The sequence below is a fragment of the Schistocerca nitens genome, chromosome 1, assembly GCF_023898315.1.
Source record: "Schistocerca nitens isolate TAMUIC-IGC-003100 chromosome 1, iqSchNite1.1, whole genome shotgun sequence".
Lineage (NCBI taxonomy): Eukaryota > Metazoa > Arthropoda > Insecta > Orthoptera > Acrididae > Schistocerca > Schistocerca nitens.
The window spans coordinates 531,936,625-531,959,138 of NC_064614.1; the positions used below are offsets into that span (position 1 = coordinate 531,936,625).

Genomic DNA, 22,514 nt, shown 5'->3' on the forward strand with positions numbered 1-22,514 from the left:
ATCGCCTCTTTATAGACACTGTTCCACAAACCGGAAATGTTGGCAACTACCACAGTTTCATCAAATTGCATACTGTGTCCCTCATTTAAGCAGTGTTCTGCTACTGCCGATTTTTCCGGCTGTTGTAGCCTCGTATGACGGCGATGTTCCACACAGCTACGGCGAATGTAAGCTTTCCCATATTGACACGGAATTTTGTACACACCGGGTTTCCTAAGCACCAAGTTATCGGTGGCCTTTCTTCCTTATGCTGGAGGCTTATCGTTTAAGACTGGACGAATTTTAAGGAATTTTAACTTTAAGTGTGTGTTCCATCCACCTTCTAACATTAGAGCACTGCTCGGCTGTGTGAAAAATGACTTGGAGACTTCTCGGAGAAAAGTCACAGGATCGGTGTGTTGTCTCGCGTGTTCTACTTCTCAGGAATCCAAACCGATCTTCACCAAGGTCGGCTTCTACAATTTTTGTCATTCTTATCTAACTTATTCGTGTCAATATTTTGCAACCATGATTTATTGAAATAATCGTTTGGTAATATTGACACCTGCCCTCATCTGCTTTCTTCGTTGTTGCAATTATTACATTCCTTTTGAAGTCTGATGGTATTTCCCCATCCTGATGTACTTTACGTTTCAGGTGGAATACTTTTGTCACGGCTGGCCCTCCCATAGTGCAGAGGAATGTTGTTTACGCCATGAACCTTGTTCAGTGCTCTGTCGCATTCTTCTCACAGCACCATACCACATATCTCCATCTACTTCTTCTTCCGTTCCTGTACCTTTACCTTAAAGTTCAGTTCCCCTGTCTAGCCCCCACTATATACTCCTTCCACATTTTACCTTTGTCTTCTATTCTTAGTAATGTTTTTCCATCTAAGCTCCACGTACTCCTTAAGCACATGACGGCTGCAAATAAGGTTATTTTTATTTTTATTGTGTTAGTTTGTTTCCAATGTCTGCTACTTTCTTACCTTACGCCGGCCGCGGTGGTCTAGCGGTTCTAGGCGCTCAGTCCGGAACCGCGCGACTGCTGCGGTCGCAGGTTCGAATCCTGCCTCGGGCGTGGATGTGTGTGATGTCCTTAGGTTAGTTAGGTTTAAGTAGTTCTAAGTTCTAGGGGACTGATGACCACAGATGTTAAGTCCCATAGTGCTCAGAGCCATTTGAACTATTTTTCTTACCTTACTACGGAATTCACACATTTTCCTCTTGAGTTTTCCCCACTTACAGCGTAACCAAGTCACTGTTCCTCTTTGTTCGTCTTCCTTTTTCTTTGTACTTACCTCATTTTTTCTTCTAAATAACTCGTCCCCCATGAACCATGGACCTTGCCGTTGGTGGGGAGGCTTGCGTGCCTCAGCGATACAGATGGCCGTACCGTAGGTGCAACCACAACGGAGGGGTATCTGTTGAGAGGCCAGACAAACATGTGGTTCCTGAAGAGGGGCAGCAGCCTTTTCAGTAGTTGCAGGGGCAACAGTCTGGATGATGGACTGATCTGGCCTTGTAACATTACCCAAAACGGCCTTGCTGTGCTGGTACTGCGAACGGCTGAAATCAAGGGGAAACTACAGCCGTAATTTTTCCCGAGGAAATGCAGCTTCACTGTATGATTAAATGATGATGGCGTCCTCTTGGGTAAAATATTCCGGAGGTAAAATAGTCCCCCATTCGGATCTCCGGACGGGGACTACTCAAGAGGACGTCGTTATCAGGAGAAAGAAAACTGGCGTTCTACGGATCGGAGCGTGGAATGTCAGATCCATTAATCGGGCAGGTAGGTTAGAAAATTTAAAAAGGGAAATGGATAGGTTAAAGTTAGATATAGTGGGAATTAGTGAAGTTCGGTGGCAGGAGGAACAAGACTTTTGGTCAGGTGAATACAGGGTTATAAATACAAAATCAAATAGGGGTAATGCAGGAGTAGGTTTAATAATGAATAAAAAAAATAGGAGTGCGGGTTAGCTACTACAAACAGCATAGCGAACGCATTATTGTGGCCAAGATAGACACAAAGCCTATGCCTACTACAGTAGTACAAGTTTATATGCCAACTAGCTCTGCAGATGATGAAGAAATTGATGAAATGTATGACGAGATAAAAGAAATTATTCAGGTAGTGAAGGGAGACGAAAATTTGTCATGGGTGACTGGAATTCGTCAGTAGGAAAAGGGAGAGAAGGAAACATAGTAGGTGAATATAGATTGGGGGGGAAGAAATGAAAGAGGATGCCGCCTTGTAGAATTTTGCACATAGCATAACTTAATCATAGCTAACACTTGGGTCAAGAATCATAAAAGAAGGTTGTATACCTGGAAGAATCCTGGAGATACTAATAGGTATCAGATAGATTATATAATGGTAAGACAGAGATTTAGGAACCAGGTTTTAAATTGTAAGACATTTCCAGGGGCAGATGTGGATTCTGACCACAATCTATTGGGTATGAACTGCAGATTGAAACTGAAGAAACTGCAAAAAGGTGGGAATTTAAGGAGATGGGACCTGGATAAACTGAAAGAACCAGAGCTTGTAGAGAGTTTCAGGGAGAGCATAAGGGAACAATTGACAGGAATGGGGGAAAGAAATACAGTAGAAGTAGTATGGGTAGCTCTGAGGGATGAAGTAGTGAAGGCAGCAGAGGATCAAGTAGGTAAAAAGACAAGGGCTAATAGAAATCCTTGGGTAACAGAAGAAATATTGAATTTAATTGATGAAAGGAGAAAATATAAAAATGCAGTAAATGAAGCAGGCAAAAGGGAATACAAACGTCTCAAAAATGAGATCGACAGGAAGTGCAAAATGGCTAAGCAGGGATGGCTAGAGGACAAATGTAAGGATGTAGAGGCTTGTCTCACTAGGGTTAAGATAGATACTGCCTACAGGAAAATTAAAGAGACCTTTGGAGAGAAGAGAACCACTTGTATGAATATCAAGAGCTCAGATGGCAACCCAGTTCTAAGCAAAGAAGGGAAAGCAAAAAGGTGGAAGGAGTATATAGAGGGTTTATACAAGGGCGATGTACTTGAGGACAGTATCATGGAAATGGAAGAGGATGTAGATGAAGATGAAATGGGAGATAAGATACTGCGTGAAGAGTTTGACAGAGCACTGAAAGACCTGAGTCGAAAACAGGCCCCGGGAGTAGACAACATTCCATTAGAACTGCTGATGGCCTTGGGAGAGCCAGTCATGACAAAACTCTACCATCTGGTGAGCAAGATGCATGAGACAGGCGAAAGACCCACAGACTTCAAGAAGAATATAATAATTCCAATCCCAAAGAAAGGAGGTGTTGACAGATGTGAAAATTACCGAGCTATCAAACTTCCTGGCAGATTAAAACTGTGTGCCCGACAGCGCACACTCCGCTGCAGAGTGAAAATCTCATTCATACCGAACTATCAGTTTAATAAGTCACAGCTGCAAAATACTAACGCGAATTCTTTACAGACGAATGGAAAAACTGGTAGAAGCGGACCTCGGGGAAGATCAGTTTGGATTACGTAGAAATGTTGGAACACGTGAGGCAATACTAACCTTACGACTTATCTTAGAAGAAAGATTAAGAAAAGGCAAACCTACGTTTCTAGCATTTGTAGACTTAGAGAAAGCTTTTGACAACGTTAACTGGAATACTCTCTTTCAAATTCTGAAGGGGGAAGGGGTAAAATACAGGGAGCGAAAGGCTATTTACAATTTGTAGAGAAACCAGATGGCAGTTATAAGAGTCGAGGGGCATGAAAGGGAAGCAGTGGTTGGGAAAGGAGTAAGACAGGGTTGTAGCCTCTCCCCGATGTTATTCGATCTGTATATTGAGCGAGCAGTAAAGGATACAAAAGAAAAATTCGGAGTAGGTATTAAAATTCATGGAGAAGAAGTAAAAACTTTGAGGTTCGCCGATGACATTGTAATTCTGTCAGAGACAGCAAAGGACTTGGAAGAGCAGTTGAACGGAATGGACAGTGTCTTGAAAGGAGGATATAAGATGAACATCAACAAAAGCAAAACGAGGATAATGGAATGTAGTCAAATTAAATCGGGTGATGCTGAGGGGATTAGATTAGGAAATGAGACACTTATAGTAGTAAAGGAGTTTTGCTATTTAGGGAGTAAAATAACTGATGATGGTCGAAGTAGAGAGGATATAAAATGTAGACTGGCAATGGCAAGGAATTCGTTTCAGAAGTAGAGAAATTTGTTAACATAGAGTATAGATTTAAGTGTCAGGAAGTCGTTTCTGAAAGTATTTGTATGGAGTGTAGCCATGTGTGGAAGTGAAACATGGACGATAACCAGTTTGGACAAGAAGAGAATAGAAGCTTTCGAAATGTGGTGCTACAGAAGAATGCTGAAGATAAGGTGGGTAGATCACGTAACTAATGAGGAGGTGTTGAATAGGATTGGGGAGAAGAGAAGTTTGTGGCACAACTTGGCTAGAAGAAGGGATCGGTTGGTAGAACATGTTTTGAGGCATCAAGGGATCACAAATTTAGCATTGGAGGGCAGCGTGGAGGGTAAAAATCGTAGAGGGAGAGCAAGAAATCAATACACTAAGCAGATTCAGAAGGATGTAGGTTGCAGTAGGTGCTGGGAGATGAAGAAGCTTGCACAGGATAGAGCAGCATGGAGAGCTGCATCAAACCAGTCTCAGGACTGAAGACCACAACAACAACAAGAACAAATAACTCGTCCATTTCTTGCAACAATTTTACGTCGTACTTTGTTTTGGTGAGAAGAGCTATACCATGAATCCTATCATTCGCTTTTATTTCATAGCTTTCAATGCTTTTTTTTAAATAAAAATCCCGTTTCTCTTACACTACTACGATACACTGTAAGCAGGGTTTAAAGTTGGACTGAAATTCGTGCGCTGGCACGGTTGTAAGATAATTCCGAAGCAGCACTCTTTTCGTGTGATTTACATGCTGAGACTGCCGCCACTTCTCGGTTGGCTGTATGAAGCGGATGAAAGGCTACCGAAAGGAGCTGAAGTTCCGCGCCGGTCGGGAGAGAGCGCTCGTGTGTGTCGGGCAAACTACAGGCTCCTGGAGCGCGGCGCTCACTAATTCCCAGCGATGGCCAGATAAGTGGAGGCTTAATACGGGAGCGCGCTCCCACTGTGCGCCGACACGTAAGTCCCAATAGCTCCAGATTGAAGTGTCAGGACGCGCGCAGCTGTTGGATGTTACCCCCGGAAAATCAATAGATAGCGGCCGGTCGTTAGGGGAAGGCGCAATTTGAGCGTGTAAACGTGGGGCCGCGGCCTTGCAGTGTTTACCAAAGTGTGGATGATGACCGTAATAAGCGACTGCCCGGGGCGAGGGCCAGGCGGTCCATCGCGTGACGCGCGCGTATCTGCTCGGCTCTCAAGCCGGCCCAACACCAGGTAGCCAGCCCAGCCAGCTGCCAGGCGCCCTGCGCTCCTCTGCGATCAGAGGCCTGCATTTGTGCTCGTTGGGGCCCTACGTTTCACCTGACTACGCGTACTCGTAGCTCTCCGTCTCGGATGGCCACGCTGTCAACCAATTGCTTTAGACTTCGTATGTGGCCTGAAGACTACTTTACGCGATAGCCTCAATATACAGGTAAACTATTCGCTACTGTGCTAGTTCCTCGTCAGATAGTTTACTTGAAAATCCGAATGTATTTAGATCTAGAAAATATACAACTTCCACTTACCACCGGAGGCTGTCACCTGCTACTCCTCGACAGGGCTCTTAGTCTCCCCACTCCCAATCAAAACCCTGGAGATTGTGTCCACTCCGCTTGAGGATTAAGGTAGCATGTCGGAAACTAACCTGCATGTGCAGTCAAGGTCCGTAAGAAACTACTGAACGGTGATTTTGAACATCGAGGTACCCGCTTTGAATCCAGGTGGAGGAAATAACTGATGTCTACGGTATGTGGATGGCTATTCGAGGAGAGATAGTGATGTACGGGTTTTGTTCAGCCTGTCCTGCCTGCATATGAAACATCATGTCGTGATAAAATTGCATCGTGCACGGCGAGTTGTTAATTGGATGGCTACATAGGACTACTTTGGGTTCGACAAACTCCTGGCTGCTACTCGAGGCAATGGACAGTGTGTTGTCTCTAAGGACCCTAGTTCGATTTCTCACTCCTGTTAGCTTTTTATAGGGCAACGGCCTTGCCGCAGTGGATACACAGGTTCCCGTGAGATCACCGCAGTTAAGCGCTGTCGGGCGTGGTCGGCACTTGGATGGGTGACCATTGAGGCCGCCATGTGCTGTTGCCATTTTTCAGGGTGCACTCAGCCTCGTGATGCCAATTGAGGAGCTACTCGACCGAATAGTAGCGGCTTCGGTCAAGAATAACATCTTTCGACCGGGAGAGCGGTGTGCTGACCCCACGACCCTCCTATCCGCATTCTCCACCGAGGATGGCACGGCGGTCGGATGGTCCCGGTAGGCCACTCGTGGCCGGAAGACGGAGTGAAAAGAAAAGTTAGCTCTTTATAATGAACCATAACGAAACAAAGACATCACAGTGTTACAGTCATCTTTGGTTCTCGTTTTAGTGACGCTGATCTGTGAACTTCTGTTGTATTTCCGGGGATGTCTCTTGAAGCTAGTTGTAAATACTAAACTGTCTTTATTTTATGTGTGGCTTTACTCATAGAAAATGTTTCTGTACGTCGTACCGTGTGTTAAAATATTGTGATGAAGTGCACTTCCTGTCCACATACTACTCATTCGCTCAGAACCCGTAATTTCAGCTCGTGAAGCAGAGCTGAGCCGACGAGCGCAGGAAGTTACTAAATTGCTTGGGAAATGTATTGTATAGTTATGTAGATACGGAAAAACAAAAGCGAATGATACTAGCACCAATAAGAGGTGGAGTAGGCGACGAAGACAAGTAATGTTCAGAGAGCAAACCAGTTTGTTGAAAAATTGTATGTATCACTAACGAAGAAAGATGCAGTGACTCAATTGCCCGCACTGAATAAAGGAGGTAAAATTAGACACACTCGAACCTATACAGAGGTTTATGAACAGTTATTTACTCGCCTTCCATTTGCGACTGCAGTAAGAAACAACGGAAATGAAAGTGGTGCACGTGAGTGCTTAGTATGGGTCAGGGGTAGGAGAGTTACTCTCAGCCACTTATAGAAAGGAAAACAGAATCGTTAGAAACCGAATTCGCATCTTGACCCGGAAGGCACACTGGCGTGTCGACTCACTATCTCTGAACAACACTCGACACTGGACTCGCATTCGCGAGGACGACGGTTCAATCCCGCGTCCGGACATCCTGATTTAGATTTCCCGTGATTTCCCTAAATAGCTCCAGGCAAATGCCGGGATGTTTCCTTTGAAAGGGCACGGCTGACTTCCTTCCCCATCCTTCCCTAATCCGATGAGACCGATGACCTCGCTGTTTGGTCCCCTTCCCTCCCCCCTCCCCCCCCCCCCCCCAAAAAAAACACTAGAAGAAGTAAAGACATTTAGTAGCAGCGGATATATACAGAGGCATTTGTGTCGAAGGCTCAGAACTATTTCGTCATTCACCGTCAAACTAACGTGAGTCCCACCCATCCTCCCCTAGCCCATGTCATGGGTACGCTCTAATGTATACCAGACACTCTCTTTGTCACACTCCGTTTGGTGGCCTACGGAGTGAAAACTTAGTACTGCATCGAACAAAGAATGGCTCTGAGCACTATGGGACTCAAATGCTGTGGTCATCAGTCCCCTAGAACTTAGAACTACTTAAACCTAACTAACCTAAGGACATCACACACATCCATGCCCGAGGCAGGATTCGAGCCTGCGACCGTAGCGGTCGCGCGGTTCCAGACTGTAGCGCCTAGAACGCCTCGGCAACCAAGGCCGGCCGAACAAATAATAATAATATTTCTAAAAGTAAAGAAAGTATTTTTCTGCAGACATTGTCATTCAAGATAATGAAATACAACTTATTTTACAACATATTTTGATATCGTAGAATTTTTTCTACTTCTGATTTAAGTAGCTGTCGTACCACTCGACAAGCTGCCCTATCCCTGTTTATACTAATTTATAGCGCGGATCGTCAGATCAGAAAGTTCTTTACTTTCACAATGACTTTGGCGATTTTGCTGAGGAGAAGCATCTGACCCTACCTGACGTTCGCCTCCGGAACTGACGTAAGTCCCTGGACAGAGGACAGGGTAGCCGTGAAGGCAGAGGGTTCCGCCGTCCTGCGTCGCTCTGCTCGCTGATTCGGCGAGCGGCCAGATCGGATCGTGACCTGCCGCGGCGCTCCAGCTCCAGCTCCAGCGCCGGTAACTCCGAGCCGCGCAGCGCCGGCGGCGGCTCACGGACCGGCGCGGCCGCTTTTTTGCTGTTGTTGCTCTCGAGAGAAGCCTTTCCTACCCCTCGGTATGAATTTCAAATGTCGGCACGCCATCCCGAAATTCCTTCACGCTATCGGCGAATATTCTACTATACCACTGTAATGGACTGTCGGATAACGTTTACACTTGCTAACAACCCGCCATTACATATTGTAATTTTAGTGTCAGCAGCGTGATTATGCGCTGACGGATTTTGTAAATAGACTCGAAACGTTTATGGAGACCACTTACCCGCTCACTCGCATCCGCAAGCGCTGGACTTTCACCGGAAAGGAACGACCGGAGCTCTCCGTACCGCAGCGACATTCGGTAGCGTTGAAGTACGCGAAAATTTGCCCATAAAACTATGGATATTAACATACGGGGCAAGAACTTACTAAAAGTATACGAACAAGTAGGTCAATGAATTATTTTTGTCGGTAACTCTCTACATCTACTTCCATACTCCGCAAGCCACCTGACGGTGTGTGGTGGAGGGTACCTTGAGTACCTCTATCGGTTCTCCCTTCTATTCCAGTCTCGTATTGTTCGTGGAAAGAAGGATTGTCGGTATGCTTCTGTGTGGGCACTAATCTCTCTGATTTTATCCTCATGGTCTCTTCGCGAGATATACGTAGGAGGGAGCAACATACTGCTTGACTCCTCGGTGAAGGTATGTTCTCGAAACTTCAACAGAAGCCCGTACCGAGCTACTGAGCGTCTCTCTTGCACAGTCTTCCTATGGAGTTTATCTATCATCTCCGTAACGCTTTCGCGATTACTAAATGGTTCTGTAACGAAGCGCGCTGCTCTCCGTTGAATCTTCTCTGTCTCTTCCATCAACCCTATATGCTACAGATACCACACCGGTGAGCAATATTCAAGCAGTTGGCGAACAGGTCTACTGTAACCTACTTCCTTTGTTTTCGGATTGCATTTCCTTAGGATTCTTCCAACGAATCTGTCTGGCATCTGCTTTACCGACGATCAACTTTATATGATCATTCCATTTTAAATCGCTCCTAATGCCTACTCACGGATAATTTATGGAATTAACTGCTTCCAGTTGCTGACCTGCTATATTGTAGCTAAATGATAAGGGATCTATCTTTCTATGTATTCGCAGCACATTACACTTGTCTACATTGAGATTCAATTGCCATTCCCTGCACCATGCGTCACTTCGTTGCAGATCCTCCTGCATTTCAGTACAATTTTCCATTGTCACAACCTCTCGATATACCACAGCATCATCCGCAAAAAGCCTCAGTGAACTTCAGATGTTATCCACAAGGTCATTTATGTATATTGTGAATAGCAACGGTCCTACGACACTCCCCTGCGGCACACCTGAAATCACTCTTACTTCGGAAGACTTCTCTCCATTGAGAATGACATGCTGCGTTCTGTTATCTAGGAACTCTTCAATCCAATCACACAATTGGTGTGATAGTTATTATGCTCTTACTTTGTTCGTTAAACGACTGTGGGGAACTGTATTGAACGCCTTACGGAAGTCAAGAAACACGGCATCTACCTGGGAACCCGTGTCTATGGCCCTCTGAGTCTCGTGGATGAATAGCGCGAGCTGGGTTTCATACGATCGTCTTTTTCGAAACCCATGCTGATTCGTACAGAGTAGATTTCTAGTCTCCAGAAAAGTCATTAGACTCCAACGTAATACGTGTTCCAAAATTCTACAACTGATCGACGTTAGAGATATAAGTCTATAGTTCTGCACATCTGTGCCCTTTTCCAATCCTTTGGAACGTTACGCTCTTCTAGAGACCTACGGTACACCGCCTCAAGAAGGGTCCTGCCTGTTATAATTGCCAGTGCAAAACGAAAAGCTAAAGGCAAAACTATAACGATCTTGCATGTTAGTTTGAACACCACACTACTTTAGGTTCACTACGCACGGTCCTGATAGACTGGACCGTGCGTAGTGATCCTAAAGTAGTGTGGTGTTCAAACTAACATGCAAGATCGTTATAGTTTTGCCTTTAGCTTTTCGTTTTGCACTGGCAATTATAACAGGCAGGACCCTTCTTGAGGCTGTTCCCTGCCTCCGACCTTCGAACTAACTTTTCCAGGAACCGGCCTCTCTTAGTGGACTACGAAGCAAAGCGAAACTTCGCATTTTTCAAACCAACAAATCGTTGCAGGTGACGAAAGAGTGTCGTCATTGTCTTTCTATGAACTACGATATTCAGTTGAAGGAGTCTGATAGTTGGTCCAATGTTTCTTGTTAATGAGCTCTGAAAAGAACTGTTTCTGCTATTTAGTTGATATGTCATTGCCAGGAGATCCTATGGATAGTCTGGCTTTTTGAAAGGCTAATATACATAACAGAATAAGTAGCGCTATCTTAGAGAACGTTCCAGTTGATCAGGCAGGCTTCAGACCAGGGCGTAGCTGCTGCGACCAAGTATTGTCTCTCACATCCTTCATAGTCAGGATACCAAATGAAGCAGAAAACATCTGTGGCATTTGTTGATCTAACTGCCGCCTTCGACACTGTGTGGAGGGAAGGCCTTATCGACAAATTTCTCCGCATCATACCCTGCAGAACAATGGCTCGACTGATTAACAGCATGCTAAGTGATCGGAAGTTCCAGGTAATCACTGGAAGCAACATAAGTAAGGAGAGGAAGCTGAACAACGGATTGCCTCAAGGATCAGTTCTCTCACCCTTACTGTTCAACCTATATCTATCTGATCTACCTGACACTTCGTCCAGAAAATACTGCTATGCCGATGATCTGGCTCTAGCCGTCAAACACCAGGAAATGAAGACAACAGAAGAGATTTTAGCCAATGACCTGTCTGCATTAGACAATTACTTCAAAATCTGGAGACTTCAACCCAGTGTGAGTAAAACAGAAGTGTGTTGCTTCCATCTAAATAACCAGTTGGCGAACGTAAAACTGGAGGTAAGTTTCAGAGGCAAAATTCTTCGTCACAGCTGGAACCCAAAATATCTTGGTGTCATCCTGGATCGTACACTATGCTTCAAACAACACCTTCTTAACTTAGCTCAAAAGCTGAGGACTCGAAACAACATCCTCCATAAGCTATGCGGAACTACCTGGGGATCTTCAGCAACCACCCTGCGAACTTCAGCTCTGGGCTTGGTATACTCAGGTGCTGAGTATTGTGCACCTGTTTCGATGAATAGTCATCATACAAGGCTTGTTGATACCCAGCTGAATACGTCAATGCGCATGATATCTGGTACAATCAGATCTACTCCAGTTTATTGGTTTCCACTGTTAACCGGTATAATGCCTCCTGATCTACGCAGATGTACTGCCCTTACGAGAGAATTCCACAAGATCTCCAGGAATTCTAACCTACCCGTGGATTGCGACCTGCCACTTTTAAATCGCAAGAGACTGACATCACGTCATCCAACTCTGTGCGATGCTGCTGACATGGTTGCTAAGAATTTCAAACCTCTTGAAGAATGGAAATGTCGGTGGGAAGCAGTGACAGATGTGCACCGGCATAACATCTTCTCAGGTGCTAAACTTCCAAGTGGATTCGACTTACCACGCAAGACGTGGTCTACTCTCAACAGAATCCGTACCAGCCATGGGCGATGCAGGGATGCTCTCTTTAAGTGGAAGAAGCTGCCTGATCCAGCTTGTGACTGCGGGGCTCCATACCAGACTGTTCACCACATTGTCAGTGAATGCAGGATTCGAGCCTATCACGGCGCCAAAGAGGACTTCCTGCTAGCAACTCCAGATGCAGTGCGCTGGATTGAAGGACTGGATATTCAGTTGTAAAGACAAACTTAAGTTTCTTGTGTGTCAATATACATATGTATATGTAATTTCATGATATGTCTGTATTAGCCATACGCTAAATAAATAAATATGAACTACGACCTGAAGAGCTATGAGATTGGTGAAGTTCAAAATCGTTCAAATGGCTCTGAGCACTATAGGACTTAACTTCTGAGGTCATCAGTCCCCTAGAACTTAGAACTACTTAAACCTAACTAACCTAAGGACATTACACACACCCATGCCCGAGGCAGGATTCCAACCTGCGACCGTAGCGGTCGCGCGGTTCCAGACTGAAGCGCCTAGAACCGCTCGGCCACAGTGGCCCGCTGATTGATAACTGTTTCCAAATGAATATTGGGGTTTTAAGGCTTTGTACCATTCAATACATACAACTTGCATTTATAAATAGTACATAAAATGAAAGAGCAACTCACAGTTCTGTTTATATACCTGTGCGCATGGACTGTTTCGTGTGTCTTCTATTAGCTAACGCTAATACCAAAGATGGCTGCTGGTGAACGAAAAGCTGTTTGTATTTCACAATTTGCAATGACTGGATCTGTTACAGTGCAACATACCTTACTTATTAAGGTCCATTGTAATTCTCCAAGTGATGGTAACGTCCGTAGATGGTATAAGCATTTGAAAGACACCGGCTGTCTTTGCAAAGGGAAGAGTAGGGACGACCAAGAGTGACTGAACAACATGTTGAACGAGTGACTCTTTCATGCGTAGCCCCAAGAAATCAGTTACGAACGCCAGTCGTGAATTAGCAGTTCCATTGGCGCCTGTGTGGAGACTTCTAGGGAGACGTTTAAAACTACGTCCTTCTCTTTTGAAGCTGTTTAAAGCTCTGAAGCCTACAGACTACGGTTTACGTGCCAACATAGCAAACGAAATGTTGCTGCATGACGAAGAAGATTTTTCTGAATCAAGACGTCTTCAGTGATTAATCGACATTTTACCGAAGTGAAAATATCAACACACATAATGTGCACTTCTGGGGGGGGGGGGGGATCAGATAATCCCCAACAGTTGGCACAGCTGCAACGAGACACTCGCCAAGTTTATGGGCCTTTCTTTTTCTTTGGAGGAACTGTATCTGTGAGTGGTGTTCAGCTTGATGCTCTATAACTATGGCTCTTTCCTCAACTGAATCGAGCTGAACCATAGAACTTTATTTGGCAGCAAGGTAGTGCGTCACTTCACTGGCATAAATGAGTCTGTAATATTCGTTTTAGTTTCTAAACCAGTAAAATACCTATGTGCGCCATTTCCAGGGCAGTGAGTTCCTTAAATGATGCGGAATAAACATGACGCAGAAGTGGAACAAGTAATATGTTTGCCGGTACAAGGCACGCTGACAGAGGCAACATTCGCAAGCTGGCTCTTACCAGCGATTGCAGCTGCAGCTAGCACGCGAAATGCCCTGCGTTCGCCTGTTGCACAGGCGGCTTTCGTTCTGCGGCGTTCATCTGGGCTGGCACGAGGTCTGACGTCATAACCGACTGCTCGCTGCTTCGGTTCAAGAACAAATTACTCACGCCTCTGAATACTGCACAAAGTTTCTCTGTCTTTCACCTCAACAGCTTTGAACAGGTAGTAACTTATTTAAAAAACGAAGTACAGGACTTAAAACCATCATTATCAAACACATGTAGCCATTCAGATTCTTGTCTTGCCAAGAGCTATGCGAGTAGGACACAAGAAGACTACCGACGCGAATGAAGTTCGCTTTCAGAGAACACTTACTGCATTCACCTTCCAGCCACTATTGTGGATTTTTCTGAACTACGTCGAACACGTCGACATCTTTTCCGATATTTACTCTACAATGGCACTGTACGATGTAGTCGTTTGTCTGATTCATGTGGACGTACGGGTATCGTCGTGGCAAACAATGAATGTACTTGCAGAAGACTGACGTAATTCATATCCACGGACGTTAATTATGATGAAATGAAAACAATGGCAAAGTCGCAGGGAGGTCTTACTGTATTTTGTAATTTTTTATCATCAGAGCAAGCAATTTTTCAGCCAGTGTTCCATTGTTGCGTTGCTTTAGAGTTAGCTCACTGTGCATGCCTTGTCGACATTTGGATTTAATTTTCAAATATATCAACTGTTCTGATACATCACGACAGCTTCTTTACTCTTTTTGAATGGGATAATACACCCACCATCCTCGATCATATTTACATTTTGTAAATTTATTCCACGGCCACAGTCTTTTCGCATCTAGTGTTCAGTTTTTACCGATTTAAATGACCCTGCATGCACCACGTTATGTCTATCTAGTGTATCCTCCTGGTGTTTTCCGTAAACTTGCCCTACACCTGTTCTGTTTTCAATTAATTTCGACTTTTTCTGTCTCGTTAATTTTGGAACTCTCTTCAAAGAATTCCAATCCTGCTTATCTTTTTTGCTTTACTATTCACAATTCGGTCCCAGAGAACTGTTTTCCAACACACAGTTTCAGATGTTTCTTCCTGTATCCTGTGTCACCGGTTAACATACCTTTTGATAGCGGAAGACTGCTCGTCCTGATTCATAACATCTGACGTATTCTTTCTAGAATAGCAAAGAAATAAGAATGTTCCCCACTGGCTCCACTATTGTTTAAAATTTATTTGGAGGAAGCATTAAAGATGCTTAGAAGTAAGTGTAGCCCCATGAGAATGTCAGAGGGAGACGACGTAACATTCTCTCTCTTATTCGCTGGCGACCGGTCATAACTGCCGAAGATATGCTGAGGAAGCTGTTTGAGGAATATGCCAGGTAGGATTTAAAAATTAACGCAAAGAAGACGGAGATGATTGTGGATGGTGACGAACATCATGGTTTAGATGGTGCAAGTTTTAGCATTAAATGATTATGTTCTTTAAAATACGTAAGTGTAACTGTACGTGCGAATAGGAAGTATATAATAAATTAAAAAAGGGATTGGACAAGCGAAACGTTTATGATCGTATTACCCCAAAGTATTGAATGTGATTGTCGAATTATACAAATGGCTCTGAGCACTATGGGACTTAACATCTGTGGTCATCAGTCCCCTAGAACTTAGAACTACTTAAACCTAACTAACCTAAGGACATCACACACATCCATGCCCGAGGCAGGATTCGAACCTGCGACCGTAGCAGTCGCGCGGTTCCGGACTGAGCGCCTAGAACCGCTAGACCACCGCGGCTGGCGAATTATACAAGAGTAAGGTTATATACAACATAATAATAGAAAGTGCATGTGTATTTAGCTCAGAATTTTAAGCAATAAGAAAGAGACAAAAAAAGCAACTACTGATGTTGCAAGAGGATTACTAGAGATAAATTTCTGTAGTCTCCAGATTAGACTACGTCATAAATGAATTAATCAGAAAAATGGAGCTGGAAGGGAATATAATAGAAGCCAGTGAGGAGAAGGCAGTGCTATAATAGAAGCCAGTGAGGATAAGGCAGTGCTGTAGCATGGCCATATCAAACGAATGTATGATGCTAGATGGTCAAAGAAGATATGGCGATAGATCCCAGAGATAGAAGAAGGAAACGAGGTTGACTACCTAGAAGGAAGATGACAGATGGTAAGGAAGCTTTGGACTCGGGGAATCTCCCAAGAGTAGATTTGGAAGGACCGTAAAGTATGGAGGAAGAGAAACGGCATTAGCTGTAAACAAAGTGCAAAATGGAATATATGCAGTATCCCTCGCTATGTCCACACTGTGTCTGCTCCTGTTTGGAGCTTTAGCAAGTCACAAGTCTTCTATTACCTTTCTCCACCTTGGTCTTCGTTTTATTTGTCCTTGTTTCAGATTAAGTGCAACTTAGACGCTTCATTCGCACCAACAACTTTACTTTCTTTCCTCTCAACCGTAAGTGGTGTGTACTTTCGGCAGGCTGCCTCAGATCCACCCAGCTGCAGTTGGCGCCGCGGTCGCTGCCGCATCACGCGATCTCAGCTGGACCGCCGGGCGCGCCCCCGGCTAGCTCGCTGGCGTGGCGCTTTATGGCTGGGTTCTCGCGGCCTGGGAAACGGCTCGATGTATTCGCCCGCTTCGGCGCTCGCTCAGCAAGTATAATTCTCTCCGAATGGCTGTAAAATGTAAAAGTGGGCTCGATTTACAGCACCGGCGTCACAGCGAGGCTCGTCGGACACTTCTGCGCCCATCGAGGCATAAACAGATTTTACGGCGCAATTATCGTTTGCGCGCGGTTGCCACTGGTGTCGTAACTCGTTTAAATAATTCATATATCTCCTCCGCGTGACTAGCGAAGCTTCCATAAACGTGTTGCATTTTTGCCCTCTTTGTTGCAATTAATACCGAACGACAGTTGCCACTAGTAAAGGCCTCATTTATACTGGTAGTTGTTTAGTTCATAAGGCTGGTATCTTCGATACGTCAGTGGTGGAATACCAGTCTATTAACATGTCATTAGCTCCCAAGTACAAAATAAGCAGCGAAACCGAACTGGACGGCAGCGTGAAGCAGCGGCCTCGTCGTGCCATCAGTTTTGCGTGCCACGGCGTGGGTCGCTGGGCTCCCCATTAACCGGGAGACTAAGAAGTCAGACGAGTGAATTCCCGGTATTGACTTTAGTAGTAGAGTAGGAAGTTTGTATAAGCAAGACCGGTAGTATCTTGTACTGAAATGGGCGGACATATTTTAGGAATTTTCGGGCATATTTGCGGAATTAAGAACGTTATTTGAATTCTTCCAATTGAAATCCTCATTTTAATAATGTCCTTTAAACGTTCCGACACAGTGCTTGTCGTGACCGGTAGATCGGTAAAATTATACTATAAATATCTGTGACGTAATTGTAAGATTTGTATAAAATATTGTATAGTAATTAGTAATTCAAAAAATGGTTCAAATGGCTCTGAGCACTATGGGACTCAACTGCTGTGGTCATCAGTCCCCTAGAACATAGAACTACTTAAACCTAACTAACCTAAGGACATCACACACATCCATGCCCGAGGCAGGATTCGAACCTGCGACCGTAGCAGTCGCACGGTTCCGGACTGCGCGCCTAGAACCGCGAGATCACCGCGGCCGGCAGTAATTCCAGGAGTGCATTGCAGAGGTCAAAAGCTACCGCAAGCAAATAAGTTGAAGTACTTCGGAAGCCGTAGAGAGACAACGGATGTGAAAACAAAAATGGCACTGGCAAAACAATTGTATGACCAGAATGTTAAAACGCATTCCCATGACTGCTAAGAAATTCTGAAGTGGCTATGTATGGAAAGTACTGAGGAAACCACAAAAGAAAAGGCTACAGGATTTTGAGACGTCGGGATGTAGCAGAAAAGTGGAAGTTTTCAAATTCAGGAGAATACGAGACCAAGGGACCCAACTCAGAAGAGTCATCGCTAGGAGAACTGACAATGGGAAGGAACTGTAGAAGACGAGCAAACCAGGAATTCTAGGTGTAAATCAAATTAAGGAAAACCTTATGGGAACGTTGAAATACAAAAGTTCGTGCAACCCATCAACATTTCGGTGGATGAGGGAGAGGAGGAGGAGGAGGAGGAGGAGGAGGAGGCATGAGCAAATACACGCAACCTGATCAAAGGTATCCAGACACCCCTACTTTGTACGGTACTGACCACCAGTATAAAATGAGGAATAGAGTATTGTTTTGTTAGTAGAGAAGTTATAACAGCAGAATGGGTAGGTCAGAAGACCTGATCGCATTTGGGACGTGAGCTAACCATTGGATGTCACCTGAGTAACAAGTTCATCAGCGACGTTTCAATCCCTCTCAAGCAGCCCACGACGACTGCTGGTGATGCGACTGTGAAATGAAGACGCGAAGGAAAAACCACGGCTAAACGAAGAGAAGCAGATCTCATGTGCTAGCGGACAAAGACCGTCGAGCTTTGCCGGGGCCGGTTGTAAAAAATCACAGAAAATCAACGGAAGGGACTACTCGTGAGTTCCAAAGTGCTACCAGCAGTCCAGCTAGCACAGTGACTGTCCGTAGGGAGGTAAAAAGATTGGGGTAGAGTGTTCGAGAAGACACTCGTCAACCATACATAAGTGGTTACTGCTAAGCGACACTTGAGGTAATGTAAAGACCTACGCCACTGAACAATGGATGAATGGAAACGAGTGATTTGGAGTGACGAATCACACTATACCTTGTGGAAATCCAACGGAAGAGTTTGCGTTTCGTAAATGGCTGGAGAATGTTGCCTGCCATAATGTGCAGCGCCAGTAGTGAAGTACGTGGGATGTGTTGTTAGGGTATGAGCATAGTTTTTGTGTTCAGGGTGTGGTCCCCTTGTTGCGCTTAAGAAAATGCTAAATGCGAAGGGATATGAACACGTTTTGCAGCGTTTCGTAGTGCGTACGGTTTGGTAACAGTTCGGAGAGGATGGTTATTTGTATCAACATGACAGTGCACCTTGCCATAAAGCAGCATCTGTGAGGCAGTGGTTTGTGGACAGAAATGTTGATTAAACGGATTGACGTGCCCAGAGTCTCCAACTGAACTCTATGGAACACTTTTCGGATGTGTTAGAGCATCAACTTCCCTCTACGGTCCAGCTTCACTATCTTCTCTGGATTCGGCTCTTGAGGAAGAATCGGCTGCCATTTCTCCACAAACACTGGGGCACCTTATTGAAAGTGTACCTAGCAGAGTTCAGGCCACCAGAAACAAGGATGGACACACCTCATAGTAATGTCCAGTGATAGATGCCCAGATGCTTTTGATCGGACAGTGTACAGTGATATCCCATATGATATCTAAGGTAACTCTTCTATTCATGCGCCTGCCTACATATCCTTCTCACCCGTCGCCATCCCTTTCTCATAACTGTCATAATTACGTCTACCACTCCAATTTGTTCTATGATCCGTTTGTTTCCGTGATCCTCGTTAAAACTCCGACGTGCATCTATTCATTGCTCGCTGACGAAAGCCCTGTTTTTAATCTTTTTTACATTAAAAGTCCGTGTCCAACGATCGTAAATCAAACTAGCGAATAAACTGTGACTGTAAGACACATGAGACAATGTATGGCTATTACAAACCCAAAGGTCAGTTTCATCACTGCTGTCATACACTAGTGATGAATTAATTGGAGGCAGTACGCCATCACTTTCCTCACACCTTTGAATTGTCTTATCCAGCTACTTGTATGGGGATCTACAGTTTAATCTGGATTCCGAACTATTTTGGAGCTCGGCATTTTTCACATTAATGAAGATTGCGGAGATGGAATAAGTAATAAGCGAGAGATAAAAAGTCTGCACTGACGGGGGATCAATCCCCTGTCTTTTGGATGCCCGCACCTAGACTGAATCACCGAGCCCTATCAGTACCATTAAAAGCTCAAAAAAATTATAGCTGTCGTGATGGATTATGGCACTTCCTTACTCTGTGCCATCAGTTATTAATTTTGCCCATCATGAATGGTGATCGAAGTCTTTCTCAGTATCAGCACAGAATCAGAGGAACAAAATAAGTGGACTATTTAACTTGTTTGTTCTCTCGAATATTCTCGATCTTCTTTTTCAGGAACGTAGTACTAAAAGTCTGTAAACCTATCGTAACTGCAGTCGCCACGTCTCCCAATTACGTCGCGTGTGATATTTTGATCATGTTTCTTCTGACAGATGTTGAGATTTCGTATGTAACAGCTTGGTCAACATAATAAGATTTTCAGTGTGGTGGAGGTTACGGGCTGGAACTCATACAGTGTCGACTTGCCTCAGGAGAACCAAGTGGATCCGAAGGAAGGGCAGCCGACGGGAAACAAAGTTAGGCGACAACTGATGGTTTCGACCGTTCAACAACGTAACCCACAATCATAATTTGTATAACGAAAGAGTAATAACTGACCCTAAGGTGAATTTCCCAGCACGGAGAACCTCGGCCGAGGTATAACCTTCGTCATACTGTTCTCAGTTCAATATAGACCTTAAGTATGTTCATGTACACGCAAATTACAACTTCACTACCTGAACAGAAAAAAGGGAAGTATTGTTAATCTCAAATCTAGACGGAAGGTTGTCAGACACTAGTGATTCTGGGATTCGGAAAGGGGGCGTCCAAACGTCATTCAGTGGCGGTACTATGGGTTTTGCATCTTGCGGTTAGGATTATCAATCTGCACTGTCAGTAACTCGGAGACGGTCAGCCACAGCAACAAATCGTTCTCTGGATACTCCCCCCAATCTTTCTCTCTCTCTCTCTCTCTCTCTCTCTCTCTCTCTCTCTCTCTCTCTCTGTGTGTGTGTGTGTGTGTGTGTGTGTGTGTGTGTGTGTGTGTGTGTGTGTGTGTGTGTGTGTGCGCGCGCGCGCGCGTCGTGCAGTTACTCTTATTGCCTGACTCAGCCTTCGCCCGCTTCGCATGCAGTGTCTGTGCAATTTATAGTTACGACATCTGTCGAATGTCGCGAATCGTTGGCATGCAGTTACGGGACGTTGCCTTAACGGCCTGCCGCGCCGGTACACCGGTTCCAGCTACACAACGAACCGGAAATTTCGCTGCAGCTTCGCAGCAGAACGCGCATTTAATTCAGTTCCACGTAGCAACGCTGCCACGATATTATCTTCTGTCTTGCAGAGACTTGTGAGGTACTTCAGCTTCCATTAATGTTTCCTATAAATATGAAACATCCCGTGGTAGCAGGAGTAAAATTGCAGCCATTCTCTCTGTTCGATTCCGCGATAGATTCGAAATATTTCACACAAACCATACAGAGATTCCCTTGCACAAATGTCTCAATTAAACCACGACAGTAAACAAATATTTTCGTAAATCCTGTTCCTACCTTGTGACGTCTTCATCGTCTCTAATATCTTGCTTGCGATCAAGACAGTATTCTGCAGTCGCAGGGGAAGTACAATGTAAAAAATGTTTTACAGTAATTTCATGTAGTATAAATGTTTTGCTTGGTATGTTGGTGACTTCAAGCTCAGGGATCTCACGGTTTGGGAATCAGTAGGGTGAATTGGGCGCACAGAAAATTTTTTTAATGGGAGGGGGGTCATTCGCAGGTTCCTTCTCAATTGACCGCTCTATGCGTTTCCCGAGATTGTATTGTAGGTATGTGGTGTTTGCATCCCATGCCACACTGGCACATACAGTGAGGTACCACGCCTCATCTCCACACCGTCTTCGTATCACTACACGGATCGTCAATGTCCTGTACCCCTTCTGGTAACACTTTTCGTCTTCGTTAGCCAAAGCATTCCTTTTGTCCATTCTCCCAGAGATGTCAAGAACGAAGTCGAGTTACTTTGCTAAAGGGTACAGGAACAGAGCTTGAATGTATACGGGCGCGATAAGGGATTGACAATTGTGAGATCTATAACGGCACCGTCTCAGCTTCTCTCTCTCTCTCTCTCTCTCTCTCTCTCTCTCTCTCTCTCACACACACACACACACACACGCGCACACACACACACACACACACACACACACGCTCGCATGCGCCCATCGCTCTGTTTAGTGTTGCATTCCGGGTAGTGGCGAGGTGTTACAGTCGTCTGAACACTGTCTCTCCGAGCATGTCTTGTTTTTAGGAGATGCGTGCCGTGCCGCTCAGCAAGTAGAACAGGACAGCTGTCGTAGCGCTGTGGCCCCTCGCTGCCCCAGCGCGCTTACCCGGCTAATCACGTCACGTAGTGTGACAGACGTCCGCCCGAGAATGCGCCCAGTATTGGGCTCGAACGGTCTCTGTCGTTGAATCGCCTGCTCTCACGCACACTGTCTAACAGGAAATAATGTAACGCCACGAATGTATTGTCGAAGGACGTCGAAAGTAAGCCTCACAGTACTGTTAGTGACACTCCGACGCACCTCGGTTGAACTTCTAAAGTAAGTCAGACGTAACTCGTACAGCCACGACTTAAGTTCTTTGAGTCGCCTAGGTGCTACACGTATACCTGAGGCATTTCCCGTTTGAATACTGATATGTAAGGACATTGTCCATTGGTATTTAATGCGTCACGTTGTTACACCCCACTCACTGTGCTGCAGCATCTGGTAAAAGAGCACCCCAGTTCGGATTGTGTCACGTAGAACGCAAGCCTATTTTGGTTAGCAGGTGTTGTCACGTTGTAACGTAACAGTAGGAAAGCGCTGAAGTGCTTTTGTTAGGTTACAACACACAGTATTTTGACAGCAACTGATATCGTAGGCCGGCCGGGGTGGCCGAGCGGTTCTAGGCGCGACAGTCTGGAACCGCGCGACCGCTACGGTCGCAGGTTCGAATCCTGCCTCGGGCATGGATGTGTGTGATGTCCTTAGATTAATTAGGTTTAAGTAATTCTAAGTTCTAGGGGACTGATGACCTCAGAAGTTAAATCCCATAGTGCTCAGAGCCATTTGAACCATCTGATGTCGTCGAAGATACGTCATTTCATA

General features: G+C 45.0%; 1 protein-coding gene and 1 pseudogene across 1 annotated transcript in view; both read left to right on the forward strand.

Annotated features, from left to right (window-relative positions):
* Positions 1-22,514, forward strand: part of LOC126259537 (homeobox protein araucan-like) — a 320,746-nt gene that overhangs the window by 130,447 nt on the left and 167,785 nt on the right. The window lies entirely within an intron of this gene.
* On the forward strand, positions 6,142-6,259 carry LOC126205887 (5S ribosomal RNA; annotated as a pseudogene).